Source organism: Crassostrea angulata, chromosome 1, assembly GCF_025612915.1.
Source record: "Crassostrea angulata isolate pt1a10 chromosome 1, ASM2561291v2, whole genome shotgun sequence".
Lineage (NCBI taxonomy): Eukaryota > Metazoa > Mollusca > Bivalvia > Ostreida > Ostreidae > Magallana > Magallana angulata.
Genome location: NC_069111.1, coordinates 7,758,631 through 7,778,908, shown reverse-complemented (window position 1 = coordinate 7,778,908; position 20,278 = coordinate 7,758,631). Strand labels below are relative to the sequence as shown.

General features: G+C 33.6%; 2 long non-coding RNA genes across 2 annotated transcripts; both read right to left on the bottom strand.

The window, feature by feature from the left end:
* Positions 1–1,713: 1,713 nt before the first annotated feature.
* LOC128184262 (uncharacterized) lies at positions 1,714–2,839 on the bottom strand. Its single transcript, XR_008243711.1, has 3 exons — positions 2,753–2,839; positions 2,452–2,543; positions 1,714–2,156 (listed from the first exon to the last, which is right to left on the bottom strand). It is a non-coding gene; the product is annotated as an uncharacterized LOC128184262 (long non-coding RNA).
* Positions 2,840–9,757: 6,918 nt separating this feature from the next.
* On the bottom strand, positions 9,758–19,929 carry LOC128184269 (uncharacterized). Its single transcript, XR_008243715.1, has 3 exons — positions 19,777–19,929; positions 19,416–19,551; positions 9,758–9,870 (listed from the first exon to the last, which is right to left on the bottom strand). It is a non-coding gene; the product is annotated as an uncharacterized LOC128184269 (long non-coding RNA).
* Positions 19,930–20,278: the final 349 nt, after the last annotated feature.

Below are 20,278 nucleotides of genomic sequence, written 5' to 3'. Positions count from 1 at the left end.
CTAACCGTTGTGTATTTCGATTGCGAGTCGCAACAAACTGGCGCATTTATAGATAAGGCCTCCCTATTATGGAAACAAATGTCGAAGAAAGCTCATAATAGAGTTGTACTCGCGAGATAAAAATTATTTGAGAACAAAAGGGGCGATATTTACGTACATGTGTAATAATGTTATCTGTTAGTGAAAAAATCCCCCCAAAACCAAAGAAAAGGTTCTCTAATAGCAGAGACGTCGACGGGTGCATATGGATTAAAGTCACAGAATGAGATTGTACTTCGCTCATCAAATTGCGTTATTCAGTTTATTGCGAAAAAAATCGTCAGAAACTGGTTAGTGAACAAAACTATTATCTCTAACATTACTGTTCACAATGTACAATAAATGTATATGGAATATTGCATGAGTTGAACCGATTGTTTTTTCTCACAAAAAAAGCTAGCGTTTGCTGCAAATTATTTAGAGATACACGAGCTGACACGCCGTGAAATCCATAAGACGTTTTACAGCCTATGTCTTCAATCCCTTATTTGCTTACAAAAAATCTGAACTGAAAATCTTTGAAACATCGTAAAATGTGGTTTGTTTATATATGTAAAATTGTAAAATGGCGACTCGATTTGCACGTGAATTTTACAATCCGAGGTCGATCGATTAGCGTGTTTGAGAAAAAGTCAGTAGCAAGTAAAGCGTCAAATTCAGTAGTAAATATTGTCTGATGAATATTGAGGTTCCTGTAATAAAATTGATGTTCCTACAGACTGGGTGGGTTACAAAATAAGGTTCATGTAAATCACAGGTCAGTCCAAAATTAAACACATTTGTATCGTAAATTTCAGGTTTTTTGTATGTTTGAAAACACATGCACACTTGTAGAAGAAAGTGTGCCATTGGTCGGTTGAAGTTCAATAAAATGTAATTTATGTAATATTTATTGTCAGTATCTGTTGTGAATTCTTTGGAATAAGCTACAACAAAATAAATATTCTGCCTCAACTAAAATTAATGCGTCACGGTTGAAAAATTGCTGAAATATGAAATGGCAAACCTGTTTAAATAGTGTGTTTCTGACAATTGTTTACATCATAAAAAAACAAGAAGCGATTATTGTGAAATCTCTTAGCAAATTATTGCAGTGATATAGTTTATGCAGCCCTGATACAGAGTTTAACGTCACAACTGGCAGTTGGTGCATAAATTATCGATACCGCGTAAGCAGACAGGGTAACGGCCAATTTAAGATAAAACACAATTTCATAAATTATTTAAACATATGTACAAAATAATTAGCAGCTATAATGCTTAAAATATCTGATAAGATTAAAATTAGTTCTCATACTGAAATCGACACATAGATAAAACATTGTCTGTAACAGAGTTATCGTTCCTTATCCGCTAGGGTCCCTGTGAGAAATTCTCTTCCGGTCAGGACGGTAGCAATAGACCGTGGCTATTTATAGCCACCGTCTAAAAATGAAAAGTATACAGATGAATCCATAAAAAAATATAACGTCTTTCTCCGAGCTCTGCCGAAATCCGAGAGATTCCATCTTTACATAAACTTTTGACTCTTTATGATTTCAGACCTTTTTTCATTGCCTTTGCTTCGAAATTTTGTTTTGCGTGCTATTAAAAAGGTCTAAAGCAGTTAAATCAATCAAATTTAAAATGTTCAACGATGAATCTATAATGCATCAAATTAGCCAAGTTCTTTAATTTCTATAACACAACAAAATAAGGTATAAAAAGCTTGAATATAATGACACTTTAGAAAACCAACAAAGTAACAAGCATTTCAAAATATTCGGATTACAAACACTATAAATGTTATATATGACACACGTTATCCATGGTTTAAATAAATTTCCCTCAAGTCTGACTTTTATAAATACGGTCAACATGCGATAAGTTCTACATATTGTTGTAAAGCAACTTTCTTCTTGTCATCATTTTCACACTCGTTAGCTTGATACTTGTTTCGTTGCTGCAGTCCCATCCAAATGGATAGGTGGGGTCGTTATAAGGCATGGTCAGATCGCATGGAGTCAAGCAACAATCGTGCCACCACCCGCCGTATTTTGACATAGGACAATCGCAGCCATTGGGATTCAGGTCGTAAGCTCCGAAATAATAGCCTTCAATATTACTTAATACGTCACCTATTAATGAAAATTACTATTACAATAAGGAATGTATATATATTAATTCACTCATTGTCATCATTGAGACGAAAATGGACAAGAGTTGGTGTTTTTTTTCACTTTGTTACTTCACAACTCAGTTACGGATGATCCTGTCAACAATTCCAAAGAACAATTACTCCTTATATTTTTAAAGTTTGTATATACCATGAATCCCCAAATATGATACAGTTGAAAACGAACTGTCTTTTGAATTCAAAAAAGGTAAAATTGAAAAAAGCGTCATTGCTACAATATTTGATAAAATTCTTACTTGCGTTTCCGGTCATCGTGCCGTGATTATAAAGACGATAATAGGCCGAGGCAGCATGTACGACGACATTAGAATAGTCCACATATCGGAAACTGGAATCATTGTACTTCAACTTAATGTACAGACGGGAATATCAATACTACGACATCTGATGTAACTTCGATCTGTAGTATTGTTACTGTCCCCACCGTCATCAACTTCTTACTAATTCCTAACCTCAAAGTTGGGGTTTACCTTTCAGTATAAGTTGGGAAATTTCAAAAATGTTGGTGACAGTAGAGCCAGATAGTTGATCACTTACCTAGGCACATTTCTGTGAATGGGGATCCAAACCCGTCCTAATACTCGGAATGCGTCCGGTTGAAGTCCACGGAACCATCATGTCGCTGGAGGATTATCTTCATTGAAATGACGAAATTGTAAAAGACTAAAAATAGTAAAAACGAAGACAATCCTATATAAAAGGAGTGAGGGAGCTCACATACCTCGAAATTATACTATATTGCTTGACAATACTTCGCAAAAGGAATGAAAATAAATTTGTGATATCGATGAAGTTGAAGTCGTTTTGTATCAGCTTTGCATTTGTTTGTATAAATCGTAAAACTATTGTTATTTTGTTGTCAGCTAATAGTTGTTTTTCAAGAGTGTACGTATATTATTTTTATCATAACCGGTGTAGTTCGTGAAAGTGTCGTGGCTTCTTGTCAACTGCGCGGCCACGTTGCTGAATGTGTCAGTGACGAAACTCACGTTCAAAAATTGTATAGAGAACATCGTATAATATTATCTGAATATTACGTCTTACATGCGGAAATACGAAGTTTATGAATTCTACGCAACGGGTTGAGAGTGTTGTTTACTCATAGTTTGAGAGTCAAATTTGGACTGTTATAAGTTCAATACCATGAGAAAAATTTGTTTTAAACACAATAAGTATTTATATCATAAATGAATATTGATTTAAAATCTAAAATCTTGAGCTCAAAGAAAACATAGACTTACAGCATAACAGAGGAAATTCATACTTCAATTTTATTTCAATTTTTCAACTAAACATTATTTTTATCATCATTTAATAATGAAGGTTAAAATGATTTTCGTAAGGCAGTATAATGTTGCATATTCGTTATGGTCTTTCATGATTATCAGTTGAATTTTTAGTATTCTGAGAAAACAGCATCTTTAAGAGGAGTAAGGGTGACAAAAAAGCATGATTAACGGTCAGTTTGAGTGAGTTTAAATTCTGAAGTACAATTCAAGGCTTTTTGTCTGTGTTCATTTCTCAACAATTTCAGTATGGAAAGGTTTTCAAAGTCATAACTAGTTATTATATTGTGTTTATTGACATTTTACAATGAGTACATGCACATGTATAAGGTTATCTAGTTTTAAAAAACTCGCAACGTTCCGGGTTTTTAAGCTAGTGAAAAGTCTAAATTCCATATCAAGACTTAAACTTGCAACGTTAGAATCACTTTCTTCGATCATATTAAGATTAAGTTCTGTTCATTAAATTAATTATACATGTAAATACGTTTTTCAGAAAATTCTAACATTAAAACTGACATGTAATATCTCCTTAAAATAGTCCCAGCTGGCTCAAATATTCGTCTAATACTTTTCTATAATCGTTTTATTGAAACCTAACGCTGTGTGAAATTCACCCTTTACATGGTTGGGTAAACACCGCAAAATATAAGATATCTTGCATTAATGAATTTTAAATAATAAGTAAGCGAAGTAAATTGATTCACAGCATTTCTGAAAGTAAAATTAATACATATATAAGTACGGTATCTGAATTTACTTACGATGTACTTGATATAGCGAAAACTACATGCCTCCACAGTCAAATACAATACCTTTAAAGGATATTGCCCAAAACCGGGACTTGGCTTTAAGGATACCGGAAAGAAAAACTGTTGTCTTAACTTCAGCTGCATGGGTTTACCGTATATCCGTATCCATCCATCATCACACATTCTAGTAGGATGGGACTGTTTGTTACAGGACTGATGATTTTATAAACTCCACTGACCAATGTGTGGCCAGAGACACAGTCGAAGCACTCCTCAAATGTACATTGTTACATCTATGTATTCAATTTCGAAGCTGCAAACAGTTAACTTTTGCTAAGATCAATGTAAATGTCTTTAATTCGTCGTGTTTTTTAATTGCTTGAACGAACAATATCAAGAACATGTGCATACAATGTAGGCGACAATGCTTATTTCTTTTTAAGTGAAGGTAACAAAAAAATTCATCTTCTTTTAACCATCATTTTCACACTCATCCAAATGAATAGGTGGGGTCGTTATTAGGCATGGTCAGACTGCAATTGTCGGAACAACAACTGTCCCACCACCCGTCGTACTTCAACATAGGGCAATCGCAGTTATAGGGATCTGTGTCGTGGGTTCCGAAACGAAAGCAGTTGTATCCAAATACGTCGCCTATTAATTAACATTACTATAATTATAATGAACTATACTAATTTTCTCTGGACAATTATTTTAATTCAGCACATACGAACCCTCCTTCCCTGACAGCTATTGACGGTCGGTAGGGACTAGATAGAATGTTCTATCGTTGAAATGACAGATGTCCTACGGACCCGGTTTAACGATAGAATTCGTCCCATATACTCGCTTCGTAGCAAGTAAAAAAATTGATCGCACTGTATCTCGCCTAAATTTTCATATGATTGGTCTCAAATACCTACAATGTTGCTCTTTTATAATCCCATTTTACCACATAAACTGTTTTTGCAACGAAATCACTGCCACTTTTAACATCACGTTTGAAAATTCGCTGTTTATGGTCGCCATGCTAATGTAAATAATCCCGAGACTTATCGAGTGCGATTTCCGACAAAATGGCAGGCAAATTCAAACGTGTATTTAAACAAAATGTCTTGGTACGACTCATGAAATGGATATTCTGTGGATTAAACTACATATGCATGTTCATAAAGGTTTAATATATAAAAATGTGTTTTTCCCATGCAGATTATTTTTAACACAGGCACGTAGAATCTCGATTTTGAAGGCCGGGGGGGGGGGGGCAGACTCATCCAAAAAATCTTGACAAGCAAAAAAAAAAAGGAAAAGGCAAATTCCCAAAATCCGGAAGTTCTGTTGATGCTAAGATGTAAAAATATCTACGAAAGGCTGTTTACAACAAGTGCTAAAATTATGCAATCTTAAAAGTTTGATCTCACCTGAAATAACGTTTTAGATGAGCTTGTCACCCCTTATATACCTTGCGCCTGTAATCTTTTCACATTGATTTTTTTTTCGACTTCTCTAGAACCTCTTCCTAAGTTTTAATCAATAATTTTGCTTCAGCAAAACAAAAGAAATGTTTCAAAATATTAAAGCAACAAGCTATCTTTACTTCAAGAGCGAATCAGCTTGCTAGATATAGCAATATATTTTAAACCTACCAGTGAATATAAGTTAAAATGTTAAAACGTAGACTTTGTTTAGCGTCTGCATTGAAAGATGCTGGTAGATACACTAAATCCAAACCAATCATTGCATATAGACAATGTGCTAGAACTAGAATAATGAACGAATGATAAATAAATCAAGGTTGAGTACTTGTTTATTTATTTCAAAACAACCAAATATATATATATATATATATATATATATATATATATATATATATATATATATATATATATATATATATATATATATATATATATATATATATATATATATACTTTTTCTTGTTCAACCGAATCATAACAAGAAACAATGAAAATGTCTGAAAATCCAAACAGTGGAATTGTTTGTTTCTCAAAACTACTACATTCAAGAGTTATATTCACAAGCATTGACATCTGTTTTGATTTAAGTGATGATCTTTTTACTGTCTAGTTACGAACCGACACAGCAACGGTGATGCCGACAACGACAACGACAACAACAACAACAGCAATAACAACGGTGATAGGTCGCTGTCTTTGTTTTTTGTTCATTTCTCGGGAAACACTTTTCGGTCTACAGGAATAAGAATAATGTTTAAAGTATTCGTAACATATTATAAATGCGTTTGATAGAAGAAGTAGAAAAAAAAGAAAAATGTTTTTAAAAATAGCTATTATCAATATATATATTTGCTACATTCATCTTTGTACTAAAGCAGTCTTTACATGCATTTATACGTTGAATTAAAATGTTTTTTGTTCGTTAAACAATATATTTCTTATATGTTTGAATAGTATTTTCGAATTGTCTTAAACGCAGATAAAACTATTCTTTTTCAATAAAGAGTACCAAAGATAACAATTTAGAAACTGTAAGATACCAGTTTATTTATGTGCTGTTGATTTATACACGATACGCTCTCTCTCTCTCTCTCTCTCTCTCTCTCTCTCTCTCTCTCTCTCTCTCTTGTAAAGAGATTTTCCCTCTAAGCTTTTTTCTGTATTGTATACCTCATAGCAGGTTCCTTTGGTTTTCCACGTATTTTAAATTTTACTTCAAACTATTCTTATCTCACAATATTTTTTCTCCCTTTACACTCTTTACCTACTTTTTAAAGCGCTAAGCATAGCTGCAGCGCTTTTTTGTCGCCAGATTTCTAATCCTACTTTCACTTTCGTTTTCGCATTTCCGAAATACCGCCACCTACTGGCGTATGCTAGAGAAATCGTACCCTGGAGAAGTCGTACCAGGGAGAACTCGTAACTATGCAGTAGGGAAAACTAAATATCTTCAAGTTATCCTGCATGCATATACATTTCTTCAATCACTATTATTATTAAATTGGCAATAAATTTCATTTAATGAATATTATTATTATATATCGGATATAGGTGCTTCAAAAGATATCACATTCATGATGATGATTTCTTTCCAATTAGAATTTTGAAAAAAAAAATGGGTTTTATATGCATTGAGTTGTGTATTAGGTGTTAAGTAATAATTGGAATAACTTTGTGATATGAATAGGTTTTGAGTGTTTTTAAACGGTAAAGTCTCAAAGTTGAAACCGCCGGACCAAACGTTTCTTTATATAAACTATATATTATTATTGCTACACGTACTTCTATCCGGACGGAACAATTTTAGTGTCAGAAGACACTAAATTGCTTTCAATATCTCATTAAAAGTGTTTATAATTGTAAAAACATCTAGCCTTATCCCTTTCAAACAATGCAATCACCTGAGTGTTATTTGCTACCGGTGATTTGATTAAAATTCATTATCAACATGGAGCAATAGACCCTCGTTAACGCATAATATGTCGAGCTACATGTAACATGTTATAGTTATGAACACCATGTTTTATATAAAAATGCAGAAATCTTATACAAAATATTTCACACGATAATTTGTGCTGGGTTTTTTTATCAATTTTATTTTAGGCTTCGTTTTCTGTATGCAATATTTCACAAATTGTTTTCTATCAATTTGCATTGATATGCAATTTGATGATAATCCAACACAAATAATTTGAATAAAATTCATAAAAAGTGTAACTGTTGAGCTACTTGAAATACCACAGTAAATATATGTAATAATCGTTAGAAAGTGATACCTCATTTAATTTGCGTATACGACGCTTCATCGTATGCAACTATGATTTTTTTAATGAGTTAACAGTTTTCCATCCAATCGGCAGAGCTCGTATGTATTGCAGGTGTCACTACAGTATTTAAAAAGTTCATGCGCGGATCCAGAAAAAAAATTCCAGGGCGGGGGGGGGGGGGGGTCCGATGGTTAATTGAGTTTGCCCGGGGGGAGGGGGGTTTCCGAGGCATAATTTTGGTAATTTTATAATGTAATTTAAAGAAATTTGAATTTTACAAGGGGGGGCGGACCCCATAACCCCCCTCTAGATCCGCGCATGAAGTTTACTATTATAATATATCCCGACCATAAATGCGCATATCTAGGTAAAAGTTATAAATTCAAAACAAACTTCTTAGAAAATCCTCTTGATATCTTTGAAACAAAGTCTTTTTTATAATTTAGTAGCAAAAACACATGAGAATCCACCAAGGCGTGAAAGTTTGTTACATCGAAGTTACATGTGTGCTTGAAAAGCACAAGACCACTAGTCAAGAACTTTTTATCCATCTTCCTCTCAAAAACAACACGCATAAAAAATTCAAATGATCTTGCATCATTACAAAACTTGGATAGTCAGACACCTTACATACGTTTTTTCATTACATAAAAGGTCAGCCCTTGTTGCAGGCGGAAGCGACCCAAATTCGAGTGAAAATTCGGAAATTATTTTTCCTCAGCCCTGTTATGACATCTGAATCGGCGTCCATGACAACATCCTTTACAATAAACTTGTTAAAACACGCTACTTTTTACGTATGGTGAGATGTGAGCTAGAGACTTCATTAAATTCAATGATATACCCTAAAAATACCGCAGAAGAGACTGTCTAGTTAATACTTAAATTGAGTAGAAGCGACTCCATTTTGTATAATATAAAATATTCTAACATCTGGTAATCTAAATACATTAATGGTCTTTGCATGGGGTTATGAAGCAGAAGGATGGAAATATTATTCAAATACCAAAGCTAAAATTTAGAAGAATAAGTGGCATTTCCTGCAAGGCAGATCTCTAATGCGATCAGTATTATCTTTAGTTACTTTTGTAAAAACTTTATTGCTCTTTATTTTTGCAATTGGTATCGTAATTTGCCACTGTATTTTTAAGTGTTTGTCATGTTTTTGGTTTGCAAGTTGTCAGATGTAAGAACGGAGATTATGAAAAAAAAAGCAAATAAACATAAATAAATATTATTCATAGTCTGATTTTTGTTACTTGCGACAATTTTATTTTACTTTATTTTCTTCACAAGAAGCATATGCTGTGTAGCTCTGCTGAACATTAGCAAAATCTGTTTAAAAGTAACTAGCAATATCATTATAGAATTACTACAAATTTGTAAATTGGAAACCTTGATTTACAGTCAATTTGATAAAATTTATGCTTCAAAAATAAAGAAACACTTACATTAATTGCATTACATTGAATGTTGTGGTTATGATTTTTTTTAGGTCATCAGCATTCTGTTTTCACTGTAACACGACAGCATGCATAAATCATTGAAAAAATTAATGCATTCTATAGCTAAAGTATTTCCAAATTCTATATTATTTCAGAATTCTGAGTACGTGAACTTTTACAATAACGAACAAATCCCGATTCAAATATGATTCTTTACATGTATTTACATAACATTCGGTAAATTTTAACACTTTCTTCCCGGCTTAGCGCTTTCCAGTACTTTCAGTACTTTGATTTTTTCAAGTACTCTTCCTCGGTCTAATAGTTCGTTTTCTGTATTCTTCAATCCTTCTTGTTTTTCTCTGATGATATCCACTGTTACATGTAGCTTCTCGACCTCTTGGGTCCCTTTTGCATCATTTTCATTCTTGAAACAAAAATAATCTAAATATCAAGGAAGCAGACGAAGAAAAAGAAAGAAAACTAGATTCGATCTCGTTGCGAGCAACGAGTGGGTCTTCCGTCCAATTTTTGAATAGATAAGATTAAACTTATCAATTCAAAGATAAAATCGTAGATCTAAGCGAAAAAAAGAGAAAAAAATTTTGCGGCACTCGAGGCTTGAACCCGGGTCGCCTGGGCCATGTCCACGACTATATCGACTGAGCTACTCGGACTCCGTTTCAGAACTTTGACGCTCAATTTCTCGGGAATGCCTTGATCGATTTTAAAACTAATTACATATTCTTATTCAGTAAAAGGGTCACTATAAGGTGTTAAAATTTCAAAGAAAAATATTAAAAAATAAAAAAGTCGAAAAATTAAAATTTTCAAATTTCCTTCCGGTAACGACCGGAAGTAACGGCGGACATTCTCTTGACCGAGGTGCACCAGAAAAACGGTAGATCTATCATTTCTGAAAATTTCAGCCCTATATCTTTACTCGTTTTTGAGAAACACGACCAACAAAAGTGACTTTTTAAAATCGTAAACGGACGATAACTTCTGACCGGAAGTGTTTTTTCAAAAATGAAAAAATATGTATCAGCTTTAGATAAAAACACGTTTATTTTGAAAATTTGAGCGAAATCGACCCAGCCATCTCCGAGAAATCGTCTGCACAAAATCGGTAAGAAAAAAAAAGAAGACGGAAGACCCTAACTAGACACGATCTCGTTGCGAGCAACGAGGAGGTCTTCCGTCCGTTTTGTAGAATAAGGAATGACCTTATTCTTGATCTTCGTCAACGAAACTTATCCGGAAAAGGAGGCGGAATCTATGAGTGTAATTGGTGAAAGACTATCTATCCCTTTGGTGTCCCTTATTTGAGGGATCAGCTCCTTTTCATTCATTTTAGTTAAAAGGTATTTTTGTCTACCGCTAATAAGTGTTTGGAAATTGGTTACCGTGTTTGAGATATCTGGGAAAAATCGTTTTGATATCCGGTCCTAAAACTCCTTTTAGGATCCAGATAACAAACAATATATGGTTGTACATTGTTAAGCTCAATATTTTGAGCATCTTTTGTTAAATACTGCTTTCCTGAACTTTCCTCTATTTCGAGATATTGAAGATCAAAGTGTTGGACTTCTGGCCCCTTAAAATCCCTAATTACATAACATAGGAGGAAAGATTACCATGTATAGGCAAATAACCTTAGAATGAACATAATTGGCTCTATAACGTATCACAAAATATTTCACAGTTAAAAGTTATCATCAAAAGAATTTAGAGCCCCCTTAGCCCCTTATTTGAAGGGCCAGCCCCTTTTTCTTGATTTCATAAGAATTTTTTGGTCAATTCAAACACATTTTGTTCAACAAGTGTTTACAAATTTTGTACCGTTCTCGAGATATCTTGAGAGGGTCGTTTTAGGGGCCGACCCTGTAACTCCTTTAAGGGACCGCAAAACAAAGAAATTATGGTTGCAGATTGTTAAGCTTAATACTTTGAGCATCTTTTGTTCAATATTGCTTTTCAAAATTTTCCTCCATTTTGAGATATTGAGAATCAAATTTTTGGACTTCTGGCCCCTTAAATCCCCTAATTATGTAACATAGGAGTAAATGATTGCCATGTGTAGGTGGATAACGTTAAAATGAACATAATTGCTTCTATAACGCATCACAAAATATTTCACAGTAAAAAGTTATCATTAAAAGACATTAGAGCTCCCTCAGCCCCTTATTTGAAGGGCCAGCCCCTTTTTCAACATTTCAAATGAAAGCTTTAATCAATTCAAACACATTTTGTTCAACAAGTGTTTACAAATTTTGTACCGTTTGCGAGATATCTTGAGAGGGTCATTTTAGGGGCCGACCCTGTAACTCCTTTAAGGGACTGCATAGCAAAGAAAATATGGTTGCATATTGTTAAGTTCAATATTTTGAGCATCTTTTGTTCAATATTGCTTTCCAGAATTTTCCTCCATTTTGAGATATTGAGCATCAAATTTTTGGACTTCTGGCCCCTTATAATCCCTAATTACGTAACATAGGAGTAAATGATTGCCATGTGTAGGTGGATAACGTTAAAATGAACATAATTGCTTCTATAACGTATCACAAAATATTTCACAGTGAAAAGTTATCATCAAAAGATTTTAGAGCCCCCTCAGCCCCTTATTTGAAGGGCCAGCCCCTTTTTCTTGATATCAAATCAAAGCTCTTGACTTTATAAAGATTTTTTGTTCTACATGTTATAACAAAATACAATCGAAGAAAGAGATATTGAAGGAAAACCACGAAAAAACACGACGCTTTTTTAACTGTAATTTTCGAGCTCGGGCGAGCTTCGCCGCTTTTGGTCACAGGAAAATATATATACCACATGTCAGATCTACAACCTTTTGTCTACAATCCCTGAAATTTTGAACTCAATATCTTCAACCGTTTAGGAGTTTACTCCTGGACAAGCCGACCCTCTGAAAATCGTTAAATCGTAAATAACTCAAAACCGGAAGTGACGTCATCATTAAAAAAAAATTCCAATAAGGTTCAGGTCATTATCTATCAGACCTGAAAGTTTCATGTAAATCGGTGGAGTAGTTTTAGAGAAATCGCGTACACAAAATTGGTTGGAAAAAAAAAGAAAAATAATAATATTAGGGAAAAAGAAACCGAACGAAAACAATAAGGTCTTCCGTTGGAAAACGGAAGACCTTAATAACAATAAGAAAAGTGAAAAAGAAACAATAGAATAATAGAAGGGTCTTCCGCTGAAGACGGAAGACCCTAAAAATAGAGAGAACAATTATTTGAAAAGATTGTCAAAAAAATCAACGTTGTTTTACAATTTTAACACTAAACCCCAGTCCTTGGCGGCATTAAGCTTTGAAAATTTGCACATAGTACCGTTATGTTTGGAGAGTTTTTAAGGAAAGTAGAATTAAGGGCAAGAAAGTCAGACGAGCAGACAGCAGACATAGCACTTCTTTTTGTTGGGAAAGAAATGTACAATATGCATTAGTCTCGTTCAGTATATTGATAAGAACACTGGTACATGTATACCCGTGCCTTATTTAAAATCTTGCACATTTATCTCGAGAATATATACTAGTAAGACTTTTCCTGAATGTCCCGAGTAGCGCATACCCTTTTAATTTAAAACTTTTCTTGCAGATGCATAAACACATAAAAATGTTTCCAACAGAATCTTTGATCATTTACATTTATAGCTAGTCAAATACTTTTCGCGTGATCGTAAATGTCTTATCGAATCAAATTTGAAAAGTAATCTATAAGCAGGAATGAATTGGAAATATAATTTATAAGCATGAAACGAAGTCTTTGTTTGTAAGGCTCATTATATGAATAAAGTTCTCTTTTAAGGGAGAAAATTCTTGAAATGATATGTCGGTTTTCAATACTTTCAATATTTCCAACAACCAAATCAATTTGAATTTCCTGACCTACATTGGGTAACTTAACTTCATAAAAATCCTTACAAAGATATAAAGTGGGTTCCAGTAAATGTTTAACGAACTCTCTTTCTTTACTCCTCACTAAAATATTAATAGCATTAGAACATAACCCAGTTATTCAGCCAATCAAACCCATTCTTGCTAAGAATGCAGCCTTAGGGGTGAAGAATTTTCTTTTCTCAATTACTGAAGAGTTTTTGATTGGTGGAAACTTTGAAAACGGGCGTTTCGGATATTCTTCGTTATGTGACTTAATGAATTTAACCCCCCTTCCCCTGCACCCGTGAAAAATATTATTTTAGATCACAAAAAATTCGTGCAAGATTCACACATTTAATTCGTTTTCTTTTTTAAATAGCACATTTTTCTGTCACCTTCATATATTTCGTCACATGATAAATTTCCTCCATTTTTCTCGCAAACACAGTTGTTGTTGTCAATATCAGATACAAGCGATGTTTTTTAAAACTGCTTAATTTCATGAGCATTGTTTTCAAAGCATTGATATTTATTAAAGAGAGAAAACGGCTTTTACATGTATCTAGTTATCTTGTACAGATTTAAGGTTTATTTTTAATCATCAATATAAATTTAACACCTTAACACAATCTCAATATTCCAATATCCTTTAAATCATATTTATTCTAACATGATTTGGTTAGAAGTCCACGTTAAAAATACGTGTTCGATTTTCACGTTAATAAATACACTGGGTCCTGTACATGTCAAATAAGGAACGGCAATATTTTAACACAATAGGGGGCGGTGTTTTTTCCTAAAATCTTTCATTTGATTGGTTTGGGTTCTGTTCTAACAAAGTAAGATCACATGAAAAGAAATTTTCGTCATGAATCTTAATATCCCAATTAATCAAAACCAATATCCTTTAAATTATACTCATTAACCCCTCGCAAACGAAATTTGGGGGGTATATAGGAATCCCCTTGTCCGTCTGTCCGTCCGTCTGTCTGTGCAATCGTGTCCGGTCCATATCTTTCATATGGAGAGTTATTGGAAGTTCTTACTTTACACAAAGATTGCTATTTACCTAAGGGTGTGTCATGACCTTGACCCAAGGTCATTTGGGTAAGGTCAAGGTCCCTGGCAGAAAAAAAGCAAAATTTGTGTCCCGTCTATATCTTTGTTATGGAGAAACATTGGAAGTTCTTAATTCACACAAAGATTGCTTATGACCTAAGGGTATGTCATGATCTTGACCCAAGGTCATTTGGGCAAGGTCAAGGTCGTTGGGAAAAATAGTGCAAAATTCGTGTCCGGTCATTATCTTTCTTATGGAGAAGCATTGAATGTTCTAACTTCACACAAATATTGCTTAAGACCAAAGGGTGCGTCATGACCTTGACCCATGGTCATTTGGGCATGGTCAAGGTCACTGGCAGAAAAAGTGCAAAATTTATGCCCGGTCATTGTCTTTCTTATGGAGAAGCATTGAATGTTCTTACTTCACACAAATATTGCTTATGACCAACAGTTTAAAATAAATAGAGCAGTTGTTATTTATAGAAAATGGACAGTGAAATAGATTCATCTAATATTTTCTATAATTGGAAAAATACACGCATTATGATTTTTATCTTAGCGGGGGTATCAATTGTGAGCTTGCTCACAGTACCTCTAATTCTTACATGATTTGGGTGAAAGTCCACGTTAAAAATACGCGTTCGATTTTTACGTAAATAAATACATTGGGTCCTGCACATGTCAATTAAGGAACGACAATATTAGAACACAATATTAAAAGGGGTGGTGTTTTGTCCTCAAATCTTTGATTTGATTGGCTTGGGTTCTGTTCTAACAAAGTAAGATCAAATGAAGAGAAATCTTCGTCAAGAAGAATGGTCTACAAATTTGTCAGACCCACCACCAAATTAATTTGGTAAGTAGAAGTTTATAATGCACAGAAAAGATCAAACTGGAGCGTTGAAGCTAAGAGCTATCATGATACATGTATATATGTGTCATCAATATCATTTGATAAAGTATTGTCCATGTGAGAAAGCAAATATTTCATTACCTGGGTTATATCCATTGCATGTTTGATATAAATTGCATTTGAAGATCAAACGAAGGTGCAATTCTCTTATTTATTTACCCATAAACGGTTTTAAGTGCCTCTGTGCTGATGAGAGTGTATCAGCTTCTGCTTCTAGGTCAGTTTCTAGTTTACAGAGTCAATTATCAAAGGTAACACCTCTTTGTGATTTATTTCAGATGTGTTCTTTATTTTTTTAGAGCACCTTGCACATGTAAGATAAACTAGGCTGAAAGATGATCAATGGTATAGTTATGTTTATGCAGATTTCCATATACAAGGAATATGTATATACGTTTCCTAAATTAGTTTTGAGCAACTTATGTGACTTGTCTTACGAAACAGTAATTAACTTAATTTCAGAGAAAAGTTTCTCTTAATTTACCTGTTCATATCGAGACTCTGTTAACCCTGATAAGTAAACAATAACTAAACAATAATCCAGCATATTTCTGTAACGTTTTGAATGTTTATTTGAACTTAATAATAGTCTCTCTACGAAGCAAGCATGTACCATGTACTTCATTATTGAAGAGATAAAGAGTGCATTTTTAAAGATATATGTTTCATCAGTTAATATATATATATATATATATATATATATATATATATATATATATACGCCACCAATAATATTTGATAAAGCATTTTCAATGTGATAAAACAAAGGGTTTTTTTTACATGGGTTATACTTTTTGCATATATGATACAAATTACATTTGACGATAAAACTACGGGACAATTTTCCGATTTATTTACCAATATTATATACAGTTTTGTGGTTTTGTTAAATGTGAGTATTGTTTATAATAAGACAAGCGTTGCAAATAGGTAACACTATATTAACGTTCTTTTTCCAAAAACGAAAGTAAAAAGTACTTTTTTAGAAGTATTTTGAAATATTTTCTATGTAATCATTTAATCAATGTATTATTAATTATGAATAATGGAATATCTTAATTCTATAATACATATTTTAAAAGATGAAAACATTAATGCTCAAATATCAAAAATACAATCCTTTTTGACAGGATCAAAATCAAAGTACACGTACATATTCAAAAGCTAGTGCAGTAAATTTTACAGGTACATCTCAGAGTTTACAGCTAATTAGTATTTAATTTTGTACATCTACATAAACGATTTCGAAAAAGTTCAAGGCTCCTTTTGCTATAAATCTTGAATTAGAGAAAACCTTACCATCTTTTTATGCCTAGAAAAATCGTTCAACTAGATAAAATAAGATAAGTCTTCACAAACAGTTTTGTCCCGTTGTTAAAAATTGATTTTTGGTTTCAATCTATTCAACATTATGTAACAGGTTTTATTTAACTAGAGCCAAGCTTTTTGCAATGCAACGAGGAGGTCTTCCTTTGCAGCTTCGTGTCGGAAAGGGATTTTCAATATGATAATAGCCATGATGTTATATACCTTTACTCATAAGTTATTAAATGGGTGGCATGCATCAGCTCCTTACTGAAAAAGTCAGCAACTCCAATCAAGCTTTTATAATCCAGTCACGGAAAAACATATTGTATTTCTTCTTAACACTTTTGACAGTGTATTCATGTTTGAAAATCTGTGTGAGCGAAAAATATGTTAAAAGAATTTATCAGCAACTGCATAACAATAAATGCCATATTCATAATAATATTTTTTGCTGCATTTAAAGAGACTGACCGATCAAAAAATCTAGATCTTATTTTCGATTTATTAGATTTTCTGTCCTTTGTATTTCCCAACTATACATCATTGGGATCTTGAACTTCTCAAATAGTCCTGTTTAATATATTAAAGGATGAGACATTGAAAATCATTATGCTTAATTATTTACTGAAAAAAAACTAGTTCAAGGTCACATCAAACCCCTTATTTTTCTGGTGAAACTAAAACTGGATTAGACAATTGAAGGAGACAGCATGGAACAGGCATCTGTTTCACTGATGTATGTTATGATCTTGACTTTTGAATTAAAAACCTTATTTTTAAAAGGTTTATGATCTCTAGACACTTATTAACCACAAGAAGTGTTTGTGTGAAGCAATGCCATGGTTTTTGGCCACGATAAAGAACACACGGTCCAGACTACAGTGTATACAGTTCTATACTTTAACATTGACTCTTTACATAGACGCTTTAAGTGATTGTTGTCATTAAAGCAAAAACCAATCTGAATTATACTAAATGTCCCTGACATCATTTAAATGGTGTCCCTCTTAAAAAGCACCCGACCACATCAGATATAAAAAAAAATCGGAGAGGGCTACATTATTGCAGCTAGGGAAAACCCAGCATTGAAAACACGATGGAAGAACAGTTTTTTACAAATTAGAATCACATTTTTCATGTCTTAAATTAGATGATTCATGTATCAGATAGATTCTTATATGGAGCACGAACCTGTTTAGAAAAGCCCCTACAACTTCATGATGGAAACTATGTTCAATTCGGTTTTAATTCCCAATTAATCAATGTACATGGTCGGTATTGACAATCTTCCCATTGTACCTATCCTCGTCAGTCTGTCTCTTTTTTCTTTCCTTGCCAAATCTGTCAAACTGTCAAACAAGTGTACAATGTTCACTTAAGCTGAACACCGCTCGTAAATAGGCACTGTCTGCCATATTTCTCGTTCAACACCGCTTTCCCTAGAACCCCTATACAAGCCACGGACCTCTTAACAGTTTAAAGTATTTTGCTGTAGGGGTCACACCTGGGCTGCGTTCAAGATCGTAGCTGCTAGCATAGCTGCTAGGTCGTAGATATATAGGTCTATTGAACGGATCCATAGGCTAGCCGCTATGTCTCAGATTTGAAGTTGAAAATATTTAACGAAAGACTATTTCATCGATATCATTTGTTAATATCAAGCGGAAATATACATATTTAAATTTATTTTCACTTAAAGGATGAATAAAATATCACTAAATAAAAAGATTTCAAGTTGATTACAAAGTGGTGACTGAGGTGGCAATCTTGAATTCGATGCTTAGCATAAAATATTTAGGCTACCTAGGGGCTAGGCTAGCTTACCGTTCAACTACGTAGCCCTACGTACATCTTGCCTCGCCGTGTTACTCGGAAATTATCAAGCCAGGAGAGTACTCTCGTCAAATAAACTGGTCAATGCATTATTACACACAGAATATACACATAGGATAAGAATTAAATGCAGAAAAATCAAAAACAACGAAAGGCACACTACACGTTGGCCACGATTTCGGATGCAACGAAATCGAAGGGTTTATATACCAGGTATCTGTGTGACGGTGCCTCTTTACGAGCGGTGTTCAGCTTTAATCTTGGCAAGAATACTATATGTGAATGTTTATACACAAGCATGCCCAGGTCCTTTCTAAAGCCTTACGCATTTACCTCAAGAATATGTACTACTAAGACTTTTTGCTAGATGGCCCAGTGGTACATACCCCTTTTGAGTAGATATTAAATTTTGGATTTCAAAATCTTCATTTTTGTTTGCAGACTAATCAAGTAGTAATACAAATATTCAAATATTGTGTTAAAATCGAGTATTATGGAATCCCCATTCATTTGAATTCAGTATTAGCCATATTTGAGTGATTGTGAGAGTTTTATCGAATTGAATGTAAATCGGAATGTACTGGATATATACTAAAACAAGAGGCCCATGGGGCCACATCGCTCACCTCAGCAACAATGGCTTTATATGGGTGTTCAAAGAATATTGTGCCATATGGCCCCACGGTAGAAAAGCAAAAAAAATTACCATAAAATAAACTGTATCCAAATTTTACACTTATTTTCTTACACTTAATCTTTGACATTGTACCCTTATGAAATACCATTTTTACCAAAAATAAGATCCTATGCAAAAAATACAACTAAGTTTTTGGTAGAGGTACACTCTTAACTTCCAATTCCCTTTACATGTATTTTAGTTCTGCTCCCAAAGATCGAGTATTTTAGTTCTGATACCAAAGACCGTAATACTATAGTTAAATACAGTGTACATTACCTGAATATGACCCGGATGTCGTTGTCTGCACTGTCACACCGGAAGTTACGCTGGTTGTCGCCGATATTTGAGAGTTGTCTCCGATGCATTCACCAGTTGTAGAAACCCCGTCACAAGTGTGCAAGTCGTGGGAAATCTGAAATGTACGGTATTTTGATTATTTATTTGCAAAGTTAAATTTAGATTCAGATAAGATATACGATAGACCAGTAACTGACATTTGACTACCAGGACTTATTTTGCACAATACTTGAGAGGTTTTCAAAGTAAATATGTTACTAAATTCAGGTTCTCAAACAAATAAATTATGACTGCAATATTTAGATTATATAAAAAATCGTGTTCTAACATAGAAAGATACCTTGATAAAGTGACGACAAGGAGCAGAATTGTCCAGAGAAGGCTTAGGATTTGGACTGTCATTTGTAAACCTACACATCTGAGACGAATCGACTTCACATAGTTCGAACCCAGTACAATCGTTTTCTAAGATACACTATTGAGAACAATTTGCCATTTCGCGTCCTCCAAGCATCTGAAATTCCTTAAATACATGACCATTAATGTCGCAGTTCACGAAACCTTCGTAAATTAAAGATATTTGGTATTGCTGTAGAAGGCGAATGCAGAAATACTAAAGCATAGGACCAACAGCACAAATCTTTGAATCTTTGCAACTTTCAACCATGAATCACAAAGAAATACGGTTATGTTCAACGTAGCCCAGGGAACTTATCTTTATTATAACTGGGGTTCACAAAGGAATCGCTAATATTCATTGCATTATAAAAATGTGTATTATTGATATAATGAAAACTCTTAAGCATATCTATTCACCAATTTAATAAACGGTACTTTCTTTC